This window comes from Neovison vison, chromosome 1 (assembly GCF_020171115.1).
Source record: "Neovison vison isolate M4711 chromosome 1, ASM_NN_V1, whole genome shotgun sequence".
NCBI classification, from domain to species: Eukaryota; Metazoa; Chordata; class Mammalia; order Carnivora; family Mustelidae; genus Neogale; species Neogale vison.
The window spans coordinates 64,935,516-64,954,532 of NC_058091.1; the positions used below are offsets into that span (position 1 = coordinate 64,935,516).

At 36.9% G+C, this 19,017-nt stretch overlaps 1 protein-coding gene across 1 annotated transcript in view; it reads left to right on the forward strand.

Annotated features, from left to right (window-relative positions):
• Positions 1 to 19,017, forward strand: part of MAP3K5 (mitogen-activated protein kinase kinase kinase 5) — a 236,180-nt gene that overhangs the window by 5,662 nt on the left and 211,501 nt on the right. Inside the window, exon 3 of the mRNA XM_044248045.1 lies at positions 273 to 422. The gene's annotated coding sequence lies outside the window, so the exon portion shown is untranslated. The remainder of the gene's footprint in view (positions 1 to 272; positions 423 to 19,017) is intronic.

Consider the following 19,017-nt stretch of genomic DNA (forward strand, 5'->3'; position numbering starts at 1 on the left):
GATTTTACTAATTCAGATTGTTCTTGTCCAATTAGTTTGAATTAGTAGGAAAGGGCTCTAATTTGTTAAGTAGTACCTGGAAGCCTGTGAAAACTTCCTATACCAGTGCCCACAGAGCCCCTGTCAGAGAACCATATGCCCGAAACATCTGTTGTATGATTCTGTTGCTTCTGACTTCTATAAATTTGAGGACGTATGTTTGGGAAAAAGAACAGAAGTTTCTTGCTACTTAAGTCTACAATGAAACAAAACTCATGCACTTTATATTTCAGAGCTAATCAAGTGGAAACACATTGGGGAAATCCAGGTCAACTATAATTCCCATCATGACTAAGCAGCATAAAGACTCTGACTACAGTGACCTAGAACTGACCTCAGGGAGAAATCAGTCAAAACAGAATCATTCATTTCCAGGATTCTTGGTAAGTTTCACTCAGCAATTCATAAATCTTACCATTTATGATAAGCATAAACTTTGGTCACTATATACATTTTACATTTGGACATAGTACAGGACCAAGCTATTTCTCTGAACCGTATGTGTTGTTTATATATTCTTAAGAAAGAAACGTTTAGACAGAGAAACAATTTGCCAAGTATTCAGGGAATGTGTATGATCGTCTTAAATCTGAGCATCAGACGTTAAAAATCTAGCATGCTCATTATGTGCCTCGGATTTCTTAGCTCTGGAAGACAGCATATTCTGCAAACTTGTTTTTTCAGGGGCCCTGGGTGGCACAGTCAGGGAAGTGTCCAGCTCTTGATTTCGGCTCAGATATGATCTCAGAGTGGTGAGATCAAGCCCCATGTCAGGCTCACATGCTGGACATGGAGCAAGCTTGAGATTCAATCTCTCCCCCTCTCTGTCTGCCCCCCCCCCCAAATCTATCATTTCATTTTTATTAACTAAGAAAAAGAACAATATACTGGTTTTCTTCAAACCTGTTCAATCCCTTTGGTCAAAAAGGAAGGCATGCTTTCATCTGAGAAATGAAATCTTTGAAGTTGTCTGACATTCTTCTCAGAGTGCCTGAGATCCTTGATGTTTTGTGGTACGGGTTTTTTTGTTTGTTTGTTTGGTTTGGTTTTTTGTTTGTTTGTTTGTTTGCTTTTCTTTATTTCTTTGCTCCTCGAACACCCCAAATAGTCTCCAGCCTGAGGCTCTTTGCACTTGCTATTGTGTAGTTTGAGTCTTTCTCTTTCCTTCCTTCCTTCCTTCTTTATATTATTCACAGTAAAAAAGAAGTCACTACAATGTAAGTCAACTCATTTTAAATAATGATGAATAGAAATTTCATCTCTGATGATGTTGGCTGTGTGATTTTCAGCAAATAGTTTATTTCTGAGTCTCAGTTTCCTCATAAATAGAGCTTCCTAAGAAGGGCCAGTAGTATAGTGAGGGATCGAGAAGCCACATGACTGAGAGAATTATTTAGGAAAACTGGAATATCATTACATACCTATGAAAATGGCCAGAATCTGGAACACCAAAACCCCAAATGCTGGTGAGAATATATGGAACACCAGGAACGCTCATTAATTGCTGGTGGGACTGTGAATGGCACAGCCACTTTGCAAGACAGTTTGGTGCTTTCTTACAAAACCAAACAGAACCCTCACCATAGGATGCAGGAATTATGTTTCTTGGTATTTACCCACCGGAGCTGAAAACTTAGGTTCACAAAAAAACCTGCACATGGATGTTTATAGCAGCTTTATTTATAACTGATGGAATGTGGAAGCAGGTTGTCCTTCAGTAGGTGAGTGGATAAATAAACTGTGGTACATCCGAACAATGGAATATAATTTAGCGCTAGAAAGAAAAGAGCTATCAAGCCATGAAAAGACATGGAAGGAGCTTAAATGCGTATTACCAACTGACAGAGGACAATCTGAACAGGCTCCATACTATGTGATTTCAACTATCTGACATTCTGGAAAAGGCAAAATTATGAAGACAGTAAAGACCAGTGGTTGCCTGGGGTTGCATTGGGGAGGAGGGCATGGTGAGAATTGGGAGAGAGAAACAGGCAGAGCACAGAGAATCTTTAGGACAGTGAAAATATTCTGTATGATACCATAGTGATGGACACATATCATTTATACATTTGTCTAAACCTATAGAATGTACAACTTCAAGAGTAAATCCTAATGTAAGTTATAAACTTTGGCTGATGACTATGTATCAATGTAGGTTTACCAATTGTAACAAATGTACCACTCTGGTGGGGGATGTTGATAATAGGGGAGGCTATGCATGTGTGAGGACAGGGGATATATGGGAAATCTCTTGTATCTTTCCCTTAATTTCTTTGCAAACCTAAAACTGCTCTTTAAAAAAATAGTCTTATTTTTTAAAAAGTCTGGTGCATAAAAAACTAACTTTAAGGGCAACTAATGTTCTTAAGTAAGTTGAAAAGTGTTAGAATTCAGTTTTATTCTCCACTACCCTTCAAAGAGAAAACTTTCAAGAAGCTAAAAAGGAAAATGAAATCTCCCCTCCCCCATTCCACTAACATGGATTGCCTACAGATTTCTTCTGAAAGATTCTTTTGTTCCCTACACCCACTGACTTTTCTGGGTGTTCTTTAATGCTGCCCCCTACGCAGGAAGAATCTTTACCTCCTTATCCCATAAGCTAACTCTGTGTCCTCTTTCAGATTTCCCCTTAGGGTTGACTTCTTCCAGAAATTCTCACTCATGTCTAAAACTTAACTTCCAAATTTGAAAAGAGCTTTCATCTAATATAGTTTGTAAGAACTGTAATTGCTTTTCTTATTTTCGCCCTTTTGAGGGTGATACACAGCAAATCCTTTTTGTGACAAACTCAGTGAATAAGATATTTATAAGAGAATTATTATTTTTTTAATGAAGAAAGCAATGAACTGAATGTCAGGACTCTGCTTTGTTTTTTGAGGCAATTGCTTTACCTTTTGGTACTCTATTTTCTCAACTCTAAAATAAGTATGGTGGATTCTGTCCTTTTTATCTCTTAATATTAGGACTCCAAGACTTGCTATAAAAAAAAGTGATTATAGTTGAAGGCTATTTTTATTCAAACTAAAACCACCAGAGGGTGGCGAAGCTTTATCCTAAAATCCTGGATTCTATATTTCACTAACAACAGTAATGTTTGCTTCTAATAGTGAGTTCAGAATCCAATCCAAAGCTGAATTCAGAAAATAAATGTTGCTAAAAATCATGCTCCTCAAGAAAGTTAATGGTGTCACAATATTAAAAGAGAAGTCAAGGGACATTGGGTTGGTTTTCTTTAATATATTACCACTTGACGATAAGATCTTTATCCAAAGACTAAGAATATGCAGTAGTTTTCTTGCATTTATGCATTAACATTGAAAAAAATTAACACACGCCCATGGTTAAAAATTATTCAGAGTATACAGTGAGACGTAAGTCTCCTTCTGACTCCAGACCCTCTAATTTTTTCAGTTCCCTTCCTCAGAGAGAATATATTGCATACGGTAAAGAAAGCAAAGTGTAGGACAATGCTTAGAATTAGCCACCATTTGTGTTTTTAAACTCTGTGTGTAAGTGTATATATCCTGCTTATAAATTCATAGAATGTCTCTAGAAAGAAATACAAGGTGACTGGTAATAGTGGTTGCCATTGGGAAGAAAAATGGAGGCACCAAGAGACAAGATAGAATCAAGACTTACTAGTCACTATAAATGTATTTTTTTACTTTGTGAGTTTATACCATACACAAACAGCAGTTAAAACTTCCCACACTGGGGGTGCCTGGGTGGCTCAGTGGTTTAAGCCTCTGCCTTCTGCTCAGGTCATGATCTCAGGGTCCTGGGATCGAGCCCCACATTGGGCTCTCTACTCAACGGGGAGCCTGCTTCCCCCTGCCTCTCTGCCTACTTGTGATCTCTCTGTGTCTGTCAAATAAATAAATAAATAATCTTTAAAGAAAAAAAAAAAAAAAAAACTTCCCACACTGTATCTTGGAGATCATTCCACATCTACACATAGTTCCGTCTCAAGCTTTTTAACAATACACAAGATTCTTAATCTCCTGAAAATTACATATATTCAGCTTTACCCAAAATAATATTGCTGAGAATGGGCTTTGGAACTAAGAAGATGAGGATTGAAATCCAGGCTTCATTACTGACTATGAGTACAACTATGGTCAAGTTATCTTTACTTTCATTTCCTTCTCTGTAAGTGGATATAATAATAGTGTTCAAGGCTGCTGTGAGGATTTACTGAGCAAATTATGCTGAAGACCTAGGATTATGCCAGGCACAGAGTAAGTTCAGTGAAGTTTAGATTTCTTCCTCTGTTGGTTTATAGAAAAAAAAAAGATTAAATGCCTAAAATAGAAAGACAAAGTTGTGTTTTTATTGTCATTCTTAATTATAATTGTCTTTGTTGTTTGTAGCAGACTTCTGCTCTGAAGAAATAAATACTGGAGAGTGAGTGTTGAACTAAATGTGGACCCTTTGAAAGGAAGCTTTACTTTTCATTCTTAGACAGTTAAATGAGGGAAATCAAAGAGCTTGGAGAAATTACCCAGTCTTATTGTCAGCTGAGCTATACGATTTGAATAAGTTAGGTCCCAAATAAAGAAGCCATGTGAGACTTTAAAATGACGTATAGCGTATGTAGCTTATCACCTGTATCACCACAATGATCAAGACAGGATTGTAGAACATTGTGCTTCATGTTACTATGTGTGAATGGTGTTCTTTCATCCCCGAATTCATATGTTGAAGCCCCAACCTTGGAGATAGAGCCTTTAGGGAGTAATTAAGGTTAAATGAAGTCACAAAGGTGAGGCCTAATCCAGTTAGACTAGAGTTCTTTTTTTTTTTTAATTTATTTAATTTTATTTTTTCAGTGTTCCAAGATTCATTGTTTATGCACCACACCCAGTGCTCCATGCAATGCCTGCCCACCTTAATACCCACCGCCAAGTTCGCCCATGCCCCAACCCCCCTCCGCTCTAAAACCCTCAGTTTGTTTCTCAGAGTCCACAGTCTCTCATGCTTCATCTCCCCCTCTGATTTCCCCCAATTCACTTTTCCTTTCCTTCTCCTAATGTCCTCCATGTTATTCCTTATGCTCCACAAGTGAGTCCATATGATAATTGACTTTCTCTGCTTAACTTATTTCACTCAGCATAATCTCTTCCAGTTCCATCCATGTTGATACAAAAGTTAGATATTCATCCTTTCTGATAGAGACATAATATTCCGTTTTATGTATGGACCATATCTTCTTTATCCATTCGTCTGTTGAAGGGCATCTTGGCTCTTTCCACACAGTTCAGCAACTGTGGCCATTGGAGTTTTTATAAGAAGAGGAAGAGGGGCGCCTGGGTGGCTCAGTTGTTAAGCATCTGCCTTCAGCTCAGGTCATGATACCCGGGTCCTGGGATGGAGCCCACATCAGGCTCCCTGCTCTGCGGGAAGCCTGCTTCTCCTTTTCCCACTCGCCATGCTTGTGTTCCCTCTCTTGCTGTTTCTCTCTCTGCCAAATAAATAAATAAATTCTTAAAAAAAAAAAAAAAAAAAAAAAAAAAGGAAGAGACACCAGACACTCTCCTCGTGCAGTCACAGAGGAAAGGCCACGTGAGGATGCAACAAGAAGGTGACTGTCTACAAGACAAAAAGGGACCTCTCCCAGAAACTGAATTTACTGGCACCTTCAACATGGGCTTCTAGCCACCAGAACCATGAGAAAATAAGTGTCTGCTCTTGGAGCTGCCCAATCATAGGTATTTTGTTATGGAAGCCTGAGTTGACTAACACTACTGAAGGAGTTTCCTCTCTGTCAGGACAACTGGAAAATGTGCTGTTGCTCTATTGAGATATATATACATCTGTATATATATAGAAAGATATATATATATATACATCTCTCTCTATATATATAGATGTATATATCTATACATCTATATATATAGATGTGTATATATATCTGTCTGTCTTCAATCAAAATTCTTTCTAAGATCGAAAAAAAAAAAGGACACAGATAATGCAAATTCAGAAAGCTGTCAAGGAGTGATTACTTTAGCAATAAAATACACAGCTGTGACAGTAAATAAAATCACCTTCATTTTACAAATTAGAAAACTGAGGCCAGAAGAAAGGAAGTCAGCTCCTTCACAACTGAACCAGAACTGAGTTTAATCAGGTGCCCAGAGCTCTCATCCCATTACGCCTGCTGCTTTAGTGCCATGGGTCTTTTCAGTCCTAGAGCTTCAGGGCATGGCAACAAGGAGAGGAGGGGGCAACTGACTGCAGTCTCAAGCCCCACCATACCACGAAGGAGCCAAGGATTTAGGGACACACAGTATCTTCCCTGAACCCAAAACAGGACCCCTCAGAGAAGGGCTTTTTTTCCCCCTCTTATTTAGGACAATAATGGAAATTTTTATTTTCAATTATAAGTACATTAAGGAATTTGAAGATTGTTTTGAGAACCAGGAATAGTGCATTTTACTCAATAATTTGACTCATAACCTATACTCCTTAAACAATAACCATCTAGCTGAGATAATTAGCCCTCTAAATATTTATAGATGGATAGAAGTTTAACATTTAAAATGAGGGTTATAGACACGATTTTTTAAAATGCATTTGCAACAACCCCCAAAGTACTACATAAATATAATTCCCCATATGATGCTTTAAAATTTCTCTTTATAAATCTATCTATCTATCTATCTATCATCTATTTATAGGTAGATACACACACATGCAGACACACATCATATTGAATTAAGATATCTGTGACAAAGACTGTTGCCTATCCAATATCCATTTTCCCCTTCTTCCCTGGTAATAAAACCCCTACATTGATGGTTGCATATAAGTGTCCAGCTTTAAAGCTACAGTTTCCAGCCTCCCCGATGGATATCCTTTCTCCAAGTAGAGTAATTGGATGAAGATTCTAGGAAAGCTATTTTAAAACAGCTGACTAGCGATCAGACATTCCACTCCTTCCTGCTGCCTAGAATATGGGCATGATGGCTGGATTACAACAGCTATTTTCTAATCATGAGGTGACCACGAGGATGGAAGCATGAGATAGGGATAAGAAATGAGAAATAGTGAAGGAGTTTAGATCCTGGGTGACAGTGGACCCAACAAGGGAGTCCTGGACACCTAAATCTGGACTTATTTTACAGAAAAGAAAAATGTGTATCTATCTTGAGCTCATTAACTTTGGATTTTTATATATCTACTAACTGGAGTATATGTTTTATGAAGGCAGGAATCTTTGCCTGTTATGTTCACTGGTATATCCCAGGGACCTGAATTAGGTATTCAAGAAATATTATTGAGTGAATCCCACGTAATATAACCTAAAGCCTCACTGTATTTTTTGTAATACTGCAAAGGGTAAGCTGAGAAAATTCTTGAGTTTTTGCAATGCTAACAGAGATTAGCAAACAAAAAACAGCTGGAACCTTGGCAAAGATTGGCACAAGAAGATTTTTCCAACCTAAGCTAAAAATAGTGTGGTCTCTCTGGGAAGGACAGAGGCTGGTTCCAGCTGGGGTAAACTGTTTATGGTGATGCTGATCATGGAAAAAAAATTCTGAGGGGCTCTGAGATATTAGCCACTCCTTACCTTGCAATATAAGACTATAAAGTTTTAAAATATTTCATTCCATCACCAAGGTTTTCTAGAATATAAATGATTAAATATATTAATAAGTAAACCACATTCCAATACTGGATTTGGGGCATCTGAAAGTAAAATCCAGGTCTAATTTACTTTGTCTCCAGCACCTTAAAGAATGCTCAATACATAATAAATCTTCCATAAATGTTGCCAACTTGAGTTGAATTAGAGAAGTGGGATAGGAAACATGAAATATTACTTATCTTCTCCTATTTCTCCCTTTCCCTTTTGCTATACCCCTCCTCACACCTGCACTTCTCAGGTAGAGTCCAAGTTTGCTAGAAGTGTCAATGGAAGTTGATTTAAGGACTGCCTGAAATTCCAGTACTAGAAATTTATTCCCTGTGAATTTTTTACATAATTACTTGAGGATTCTTCCCTTAAATGCAAGTAGGCAATATGACAAAAAATACTGAATTTTAATCTCAATTTGCCCTTTACTTCTTAGTTCTATACTTTCCCTAGAGTTTTATTTCCTCCTACGTAAAATGGAAGTTTCCATTACATCAACCATTTCTAGCTAGGAGGGCTTGAGGACTATAACAAGGTTAGATAAATTATTCCAAATATTTCCAAAGCCAAACAAGCATTGTACATTTGTAATTCTGCATCAGAAGCCAGCCTAAAATTCTAGTTTTCTTTGTTTTTAGGCTGAAATTATAGGGAGGCAAGGTTGTTACCAATTATATAGTTACAAACTGGCTCTCTGGTGTTTATATTAAATTCTGATTGACCACTTATGAAATCATGACTTTTCTGAGCTCATAGAAGAAAAGTCTTTGACAAAGTTTGTAGGTTTTAAATGGGTTGATCTTTAAGGTTCTGCATTGCCAAGAAGACTAAAGCATAGAGTTGCTGTCTTTCACACCTTATCATGCATGTGTCTTTTCTTCAGCTTTATTGGGGTATAACTGATAAACAGAAGTTGCATACATTTATACATGCTTTGCTATATCTATATATTGTAAAATGATAAATACAATCAAACTTAACTTACCTATCACCTTATATAGTTACCTTTAGAATGTGTATGTGGGGGGTGAAAACACTTAAAATCTACCCTCTTAGTCAATTTCAAGTATACAATACAGTATGGTTAACTACTAGTCATCATGCTGTACATGAGATCCCCGAACTTAATCATCTTGTATAAATGAAACCTTGTATCCTTTAACCAATATTCCCACATTTTCCCCACCTCAGCCTTGGCAACCACCATTCTACTCTGACTCTATGAGTTCAACTATTTTAGTTTCTATATATAAGCAAGATGGTGTGGCATTTGTTTTTTGTGTCTGGTTTATTTCACTTAGCATAGTGTCACAAATCACAGGCTTTCCTTCCTTTTGTAGGGCTGTATAATATTTCCTTATTGTGACTTTGAATAGAAATCTTTAAAAAGAGGGAAAATACCAGGGCATTCAAAGCCCTGCAGAGAGACCATTTACAAAACTTAGGATACTTATAGCATTAGTATCACTTAGAAAGGACTCCTGTTCTTGTTATAAGATGCCCATCTACTACGGGTCCTCATCATCTTTTGGGGGTACTTGTTTTTTCTCAACTGAGAAATGGTTTTCCTCTCAATATAGATCAAATCTCAGAGTTGCATAACATCTAAACTTGGCCAATGCTGTGAAAGAACATTTAATGAAAATAATGTAGGTGGACATGGCTAAGGATCTGTAATTATATATATAAAAATATAATTTTTGTTTTTATAACTGTTGTGGGGGCCTCATAAAGACTCAAATTGGAAATACTTAACAACTCACATCATTTTAAAACTAGTTTATCTTTCCCATGGAGGTAGACAAGAAGTAAAATAATTGAAATATGTGGTCTTTCCATCCAGGTGAATAGGTTGCTGTGTCTAAGGCTGCATATGATAGTTATGTGAAAGAATTTCCGAGAAGGGTGAGATTTTTGTTTTTTCTGCTTTTGTTTTTGTCTTGCACAGCATTGTGCTGGGCACATAATAAGATTTTAATCAATGTTTGCTAGAGGGTAGTATAATAATCACTCAAATAGTTCAAATATATGATGGATATTTATTTATTTACTTATTTATTTAAAAGATTTTATTTATTTATTTGACAGACAGCGATCACAAGTAGGCAGAGAGGCAGGCAGAGACAGAGGGGGAAAGCAGGCTCCCTGCTGACCAGAGAGCCCAATATGTGGCCTGATCCCAGGACCCTGGGATCATGACCTGAGCAGAAGGCAAAGGCTTTAACCCGCTGAGCCACCCAGGTGCCCCTATGATGGAATTTAGACTGATGTACTTTAAGGGTCCTTCAAGCTCTGGGAGTCAATAATTATGGGCCAATTGTTTACCTCACTCATTTTATATCTTTCATCACTTATTTTAGTTAGACTTTGCTGTTAAAAGTTTTAGAATCTTGTAGGAATGTCAAATGGGGCAGCTGACATGGAAACAGGATACCAGTTCCTTAAAAAATTAAACACACAATTATCTTATGATCCAGAAATTCCAACTCTGGATATATACCCCAAATAACTGAAAACAGGGACTCAAACCTGTATTTGTAAACCCATATTCATAGTAGCTTTATTCACAGTAGCCAAAATGTGGAAACGGATCCTGTGTTTATTGATAGATAAATGGATCAACAAAATGTGGTATATACATATAATGGAATGCTATTCAGCCTTAAATAGGAAGGAAATCTACATGCTACAACATGAAGAGTCAACTTTTTGTTTGTTTGTTTTTTGTTTTTTTAAAATACTTTATTTATTTAGTTGTCAGAGAGAAGGAATGAGAGAGAGAGAGCACACAAGCAGGCAGAGAAGCAGGCAGAGGTGGAGAGAAAAGCAGGCTCCCTGTCGAGCAAGGAGCCCAATACAGAACTTGATCCCAGGACCCTGGGATCAGGACCCGAGCCAAAGGCAGTGGCTTAACCCACTGAGCCACCCAGGCGTCCCAAAGAGTAAACTTTTAAAGACATTATGCTAAGTGAAGTAAGCCAGCCAAAAAAGGACAAATAAAATATGATTCTACTTATATGAGTTAGCTAGAGTAGTCAAATGTATAGAAACAGAAAGTAGAAATGGTGGTCATCAAGCAGGCTGTGGAGAGGAGACAATGGGGAATTAGTGTTTACTGACTAGAGTTTCAGTTTGGGATAGATAGATAAATGTTTGGTACTAGAGATGGGTAGTGGTGTGGTGAAGGTTGCACAACAGTGTGAATGTACTTATTGCCACTAAGCTGCATAATTAAAATGGTTAAAATGGTAAAATTTATTGTATATATCATATATACATACATATACACACATATATACAATATATATATATTGGCACAACAAAAATGTTTTTGAATCTTAACTAGAGTGTTTGTGTTTGGTCTAAGATATATATTTACTATGGGATTCCTATATTACTATGCTTCTATGTAGAAGGAGAAACAAGACTCTGTGAGTGATTGATATAATCCGAACACAGCATAAAGTGCATTTAATAATTTTCCTTGTTTTCTGGAAAGACAGAGATGTCAACTGCACTGGCTTTTGGAATCAGTCTTAGGATTTTACCTAAGCCTCATGCTTTTTACTTTTGTGATGAGGAGAGTCTAACATCTATTTGTATACTTTTAGCTCTTGGACAGGATTAATATTTATGTGATGCTGTAAATGTGCTCACAGCTCCTTGATTATGTATTGGATACATTGGACAAATGGGTAGATTTATCCTTTAAAAGGATATTGGCTCTAATGGATAAATGGCTGGATAAATAAATGGGTGCCTTGTCTGTAAGCCCAACTCAGCCAAATGACATAGGGTATGATGACAACATGGGCTAGAGTCTCCTCAAAACTCCAGATAAAATCTCCCTCAAGGATTTGTAGTGGTGATTAAATGAGATAATATGTGTAACTGTAAGCTCTCGATCACTGCAGATTCTTATTTTGGTTGTGCTTCCTCGCTCTGGTCAAGTACTAAACTTACTTCTTCAAAGCAGAGAATTTACTACTCTCATTCCTATTTCACTCTTAATCCTCTCCCTTAACCTCTTTCACTATCACTGAGGAAGGAAGGCTTCCCAGTGCTGTCAGGACATTGCTAATTTTTTGTTCATGTACTCTCCAAAAGTATTTGGAAAAATCATCAACCCCCCACACACAGTTGCCCTATAAATGTTTTCTCATAAGTTTAAATAGCTGCAAATGATGTACAGTCACAATTATTGAAAAATAATGTCATTTTAAAATTCAAAATATTTTGTCACTCTTAAATGTATCCGATGGATTCTAGAAACAACAGCCATTTGACACAATTATTTTATTAGTTATCTAATGCGGTGTAACAAATTGTCCTTATGCTGAGCAGTTGAAAACAACCATTTATTTTCTCATTTTCTCTGGGTTAGGTCACTCAAGATCTATTACAAGACTGCAGTCAAGGCCAGGGATTCAGTCTCATCTGAAGACTTGACTAAGTAGAATTTGCTTCTAAGTTCGCTCACATAATTGTTGGCAAGATTTACTTCCTTGTGGACTGTCGGAGGGAGGGTCTAGTTCCCTGCTGGCCAATGGCAATAGTCCTTCCTCAATTCCTTGTCATCGGGGTTCTCATAAGGCAGTTCACAATATGAACTGTGTGTGCATGTGTGTGTGTGTGTGTGTGTGTGTGTGTAGGAGAGAGAGAGATGGGGGACAGGTCGGGAGGAACAAAAGAGGATGAGCAAGATGGAAATCACAGTCTTTTTGAAATGTAGTCTTTAATTTTTTTCCCATCTTTGTGTATTTTATTTATTTATTTGCCATATAATGTATTGTTTCAGGGGTACAGTGTAATGTGCTCTTGAAAGCTACATCCCAGCCCGTCTTTTGTATTTTCTTTGTTGGAAGCAAATCACTAGGTCAAGGCTCTCCTGGGATGACACAGAGAATGAATACCAGGAGGAAGGGATCTCTGGGGGCCGTCTTGTAGAGGGTGCCTATCTTTTTACTATCGTTATCACTTTTTGAAAAATATTTGAACAAGGTCATCATTGTTAGAAAATTTATCATTTCTTTTTGTCCTTGAACTCATAATTCCATTCTACTAATTTCTCCTGAATTTTGTTTTAATCTAATATATGTTTATGCCTGGAATTATTTTATTGATTTCCTTATCATACATCACAAAGAAAATTATGTATATAAGTTGAAGTTTTAATTAAAAAATTTCCTATAACCAGTTGGCTTTAGGGATTATTTTTTCCTAGGATGCATTATCACTTACTAGTAGTAGTTGTAGTACTAGTATTATAATTAGTGTTATTGATCAAAATTATATAAACACTTGATGAAATTTAATAATTATTAAATACAAAAAGTAAAATGTCATTCAAAATATATTGCTTAATACGACAAGTTTCTTTCTTTTTTTTTTTTTTCAGTTAGTTCATTTATCCTTTCTCAAGTACAATTTATTCTTAGAATGAGTCAGGGTCACTGGTACCTGAGGCACTAATAATGTTCATTAATGATAATTGTTAAATATCTTATTTTTAGAGGAATGCATACTGTATTCCCATTAAACCACTCTGAATTTAATAGGTTCATGGGTGAAATAATAAATGAGCAGAGATGTGGTTGATCAATGATAGAGAGTTCAAGTAAAAATTAATAGGATTTAGAAATATGTAACAAACTTCTGGGAAAGGTTAACAAAAATGTTTCTTCTGCAATTCTAACTAAATATTCATGTAAATAGAAAACACCCACTTGCTAAAAAAGATAAAAAATGCTGAAAACCTTCCCTCCACCCTAGCAGCACAATAAAGATGCATTTGTAAAGGATACAGACCAGAAAAATGTGTAACAGAAGAAACCTACATTTCAGAGTTCATCTCTTTTCCCCAACAAATTTGTAATAACCAGGAGGAGTAGAAGTGATTAACACAATAACACAATAGAAAATGCATTATTTGTAGGGCTCTTCTCTACTGAAACTGAATGCTTTGGCTCAGGATAACAGGTAAGAGGGACTCATCTGGCAGAACTTCACAGACACTGGAAAGTGATGCAATCAACGTCATGTTCACACATGTGTGACAGCACAGTAATTTCTGCCTTTCATTATAAATGGCCATGATTGGTGTGATAAAGATGTCTCATTTGGGAATAAACATGGAATGTTTGTATTTTCCAATTATTGCCAACAATAATTTCTTTTTTTTAAAGAGTTTATTTATTTATTTGACAGAGAGAGAGACCACAAGCAAGCAGAGAGGCAGGCAGAGAGAGAGGGGGATGCAGGCTCCCCGCTGAGCAGAGAGCCCGATGTGGGATTCAATCCCAGGACCCTGGGATCATGACCTGAGCTGAAGACAGCAGCTTAACCCACTGAGCCACCCAGGTGCCTCCAACAATTATTTCTTATATTTAATCCCCTTCATGCTGGATAATAAGACTGTTGGTAAAAACCAACAGTTTTTTGTTGTTGTTGTTGTTTAATTTTTACTTAGTTAGTTACCATACAGCACAATATTGGTTTCCGGAATAGAATTCATTGCTTACGTACAACACCCAGTGCTCATCAGAACAAACCCCCTCCTTAATACCCATCACCCATCTAGCCCACCCCCCACCCACCTCCTTCCATCAACACTTAATTCTCTATCATTGAAAGTCTGTTTTCTTTCTTAAATGCCACATATGAGTGAGATCATATGGTATTTGTCTTTCTCTGACTGACTTACTTCACTTGGTATAATATACTCTAGCTCTATCTGTGTCATTGCAAATGGCAAGATTTCATTCTTTTTGAAGGCTGAATAATATTCCTTTGTTTTATATATATATATTATATGTAAGAATAATATTCTTAATATTAATATTCTTAATATATGTAAGAGTAATATATATATATATAAATACACACACACAAATATTGATAAACACACACACACACACACACACACACACATCTTCTTTATCCATTCATCAGTTGATGGACATCTGGGCTCTCTCCATGGCTTGGCTATTGTTGATAATGCTGCTGTGAACATCCGAGTGTAATGACATTGTCTTTCTCATGGGATTATGATGCTTGAGTACTTACAAAGCATTCTTAGTGTCACGGAGCTAAGAATGGGGGAAGAACTGATAGGAATAGTGCTATGGAATTCCTGCAAAAGCAGTTGAGGTAATTCCTTTCAGTCTTCAAATGAGAAATTTAAAGCCCTGCAGTCACTGATTCTGTCTGTCCAACATTCCTTCCTCCCTTCCTCATATCCAACTTCTGGTCTCTCTTCCTCTCGCTTGGCAGTCATGGGTTTAAGAGCAAGGCTGAGCCTCCCACAGCCCCCCGATCTAGATGTAGTGTGGTTCCAGAACTACACAAATGGATATAAAGCAATTATCTCCCCCCTTCTTGGGTAGAAGAATGATTTATAAATTTCTAGGTTCTTAACATTCCAAATTTGGGTATTTTGTATTAAAAATACTTTAAATATCTAAAAGGACAGGGGTGCCTGGGTGGCTCAGTTGGTTAAGCATCTGCCTTTGGCTCAGGTCATGTTCTCAGCATCCTGGGATCAAGCCCTGCATCATGCTTCCTGCTCGGTGGGGAGCGTGCTTCTCCCTCTCTTTCTACCTCTCTCCCCTGCTTGTGCTCTCTCTCGCCCTCTCTCTGAAAATAAATAAATAAATAAAACTTTAAATATCGAAAAGGAGGGATGCCTGGGTGTTTCAGTCAGTTAAGTGTCTGCCTTCAGCTCAGGTCATGATCGCAAGGTGCTGGAATCAAGTCCCACATTGGGCTCCTTGCTCCTCCCACTGCCTGCTGCTCCCCCAGCTTGTGCTCCCTTGCTCTCTCTCTCTGACAAATAAATAAATAAAGTCTTTAAAAAATAAAAACCTTAAAGGTTAAATATTCTACAATGAATCTGGGAGATTTAATTTCTTGCCTTAATTTTTAAAGAATATAGCTTTATTGGTTTTCTCAATAGTGATAAGTACAGTTACTAAATACCAAATTGGGAACTGAGATATGGCATGTTTGGTTGCATGCACAAATGTACAAATTTAGAATTGTGTTCCAACATTAAATAGTTATATTTATGTAAATTTAATGTAAGTATAGGGTTTCAAATGTATTTTTATACATTTATACAGCTTGCAGGGTTTCAAATGTATAGAGCAGAAATGTATTATGCCTGGAATGTGTAAACATTTGTACATTTTGTGAATTACTTCTAGCATGAGTTAGGAAAATTGAAAAATTCCAGAACCTATAGAGAAGTTTCTGCTTTGAAATTCTAGGTAAAGTTTAAATGTTTTGCATTTGACACATTGTTTTTTTATTAGTGATTATATAAGTCAGGTGTGTGTGTATGTGTGTGTATGTGTGTGTATGGCAGGGGCAGAGAAAGAGACAAAGAGACACAGAAAGAGCAAGAGTCAGGGAGATATTTTAAAGAACTGGCTCATGGGATTATAGGGGCTGGCAAATCCAAAGTACATAGGCAGGATAGTGACTCAGAGAGGATTTCTCTATTACAGTCTTTTTTTTTTTTTTTTTTTAAAGATTTATTTTATTTATTTATTTGACAGACAGAGATCAGAAGTTGGCGAGAGGCAGGCAGAGAGAGAGGAGGAAGCAGGCTTCCCACAGAGCAGAGAGCCCGATGCGGGGCTCGATCCCAGGACTCTGGGATCATGACCTGAGCCGAAGGCAGCGGCTTAATCCACTGAGCCACCCAGGCGCCCCATCTCTATTACAGTCTTGAGGCAGAATTCCTTTTCTAGGAAATCTCGACATCTTTGCTCTTAAAGCCTTCAGCTGATTGGATGAGGTCCACACACACTATGGAGGGTCATCAACTTTCTTAAAGACAGTTGTAGTAAATGTTAGTCATTCTACAAAATACCTTCATAGCAACATCTGGACTAGGGTTTGTACAAACTGGGAAATCTAACCAAGTTGACAGACAAAATTAACCATCACATGGCCAATGTACACATGAAAAGATGCTCAATATCACTAATCATCAGGGAAATGCAAATTAGAAACACAGTGAGAGACCACCTCATACCTGTCAGAATTGCTAAAATCAAAAACAATAACAAGTGCTGGTGAGGATGTGGAGAAAAAGGAACCCTCATGCACTGTTGGTGGGAATGAAAAGTGGTGTAGCTACTGTGGAAGACAGTATGACGGTCCCTCAAAAAATTAAAAATAGAACTACCATGTAACCCTGTAATTCCTATTGCTGAGTGTTTACCCAACAAAAATAACACTACTAATCTGAAAAGATATATGCACCCCTATGTTTATTGTAGCATTATTTATAATAGTGAACTATCAAAACAGCCCTAGTGTCCATCAATAGATGAATAGATAAAGATGTGGTATATATACACAATGGAATATTACTCAGCCATAAAAAAGAATGAAATCTTTCTATTTGCAACAACATGGAAGGCTCTAAAGTATTGTGTCAGTCAGAGAAAGACAAATACCATTTGATTTAACTCCTATGTGGAATTTAAGACACAAAACAAAGAAAAAAGAGACAAAGCAAAAAATAAACTCTTACCTATAGAGAGCAAACTGATGGCTATCAGAATGGAGGTGGGGGGGGGATGGGTGAAATGGGTAAGGATTAAGAGTACACTTGTGATGAGGACTGAGTAATGTATGGAACTATTGAATCATTATATTGTACACGTGCAACTAATATAACATTGTATGGTAACTACACTGGAGTTAAAATATTAAAAAATTAACCAGTAATCAATTTAATTAATTGATATTATCCAGATAAAATATGATTTTTAAACATTTTCTTTGTTGGCTTTTGGAGATTTTAGTTCTCAAACTAGTTCTCAAACTAGTAAGACAATAAATATTTTTATTTGTTCAAATGTATATTAGAGGAATTGTATATTAGAGGTAAGAGATATTTGTAATTAAAATAAAGGAGAAATAAATGTAAAATTTTGGCCCATACATCAAAAGAGGATTTCACACAATCTCAAGGATAGCCTATATTTAGGCTATATTTATATGTATCAATCTTAGCTATTCTTATGGAATTCTAAGATATCAAGATTATCTTTGATCATCCCGCTGGAAAATGAAAGACTATAATTGATACTGGGTCAAGATATTTATTAACTGGGAGAATCATTTGAATTCATACAAACATCCCCTTTTAATATAATAATGATACATAACATGATATAAAGTTGGTGGGGGAGATGTTTATCTTTTTAAAGAAGAAAAACTTCCAGCTGAGGAAAGGGAGCAAAGTAAATTTAAAAGTTTCACCTGAAAAATCTCCTTTAACTTTTACATGCATTTTAGATCACTTGATATTATCCCACAGATCATTAGGCTCTCTCGTTTATTCATCAGTGGTTTTTTTTTTTCCCCTGTGTGTTTTTATTACTTCAGGTTCCTTGGTCATTTCTTCCATGGTGTCTAATTTGTTATTAACCCCATCCAAGCAAACTTTAAACTACTGTATTTGGGGGGAGGCTGGATGGCTCTTCAGTTAAGCATCCAACTCTTGATTTCAGTTCAGGTCATGATCTCAGGGTCATGAGATTGAGCCCTACGTGGGGCTCTGCTCTAGGCATGGAGCCCGCTTGAGATTCTCTCTCTCTCTCTCCCTCTGACTCTCCTACTCACGTGCTCTCTCACCCTCTCTCTCTCTCCCCTCTTAAATAAACTACTATATTTTTCATATCTAGAAATGCCTTAGGGTTCTTTGCTACATCTTCCATTTCTTTTCTCATTATGGCCTTGTGTGCTTTTGCATTCTTGAGAAGTTGTGAATATGTATAATATCTTTTATAATGTTCCCACTCTACTAATAGCATCATCCCTGTCATTTCTGAGACTGTTTCTACAACTGATTTCTGTCCTTGTTAAAAGTCCCATTTTTCTCTCTTCTTTGTTGTCTGGTAAGTTTTGCTAGGATGGGAGGTGTTCTGTGTTTTACTTTATTAAATGTTATATTTATGTTATTTTTCTTTAAAGGGTATCTGATTTCTTCTAGCAAGCAATTACTTATTTATGGGTGAACTTGCTTGTTCCTAAGCTCATTCACGGCAGGGCTAAATGACCTTTATGCAAGAGGTAATCTAGCTCACTTCTCTGGTGTGGATCTTCTGGAATCTCTTATAAATGTTCCATTACTAGGTGAGTTCTCTCCACTCTGTCGGGAGAAGATCCAAATTATTCTCAGCTCTGTGTGATGCTAGAGTTCTCTGATACTCTACTCTTTCCTCAGAGGGTGTTGTTTCTGGCCCTATGAGGTTTTATCCTGTGCACATGCAGTCTGGTATCAAAGACTTGAAGGTCTTGTGTGCAGATTTCTAGAATTCACT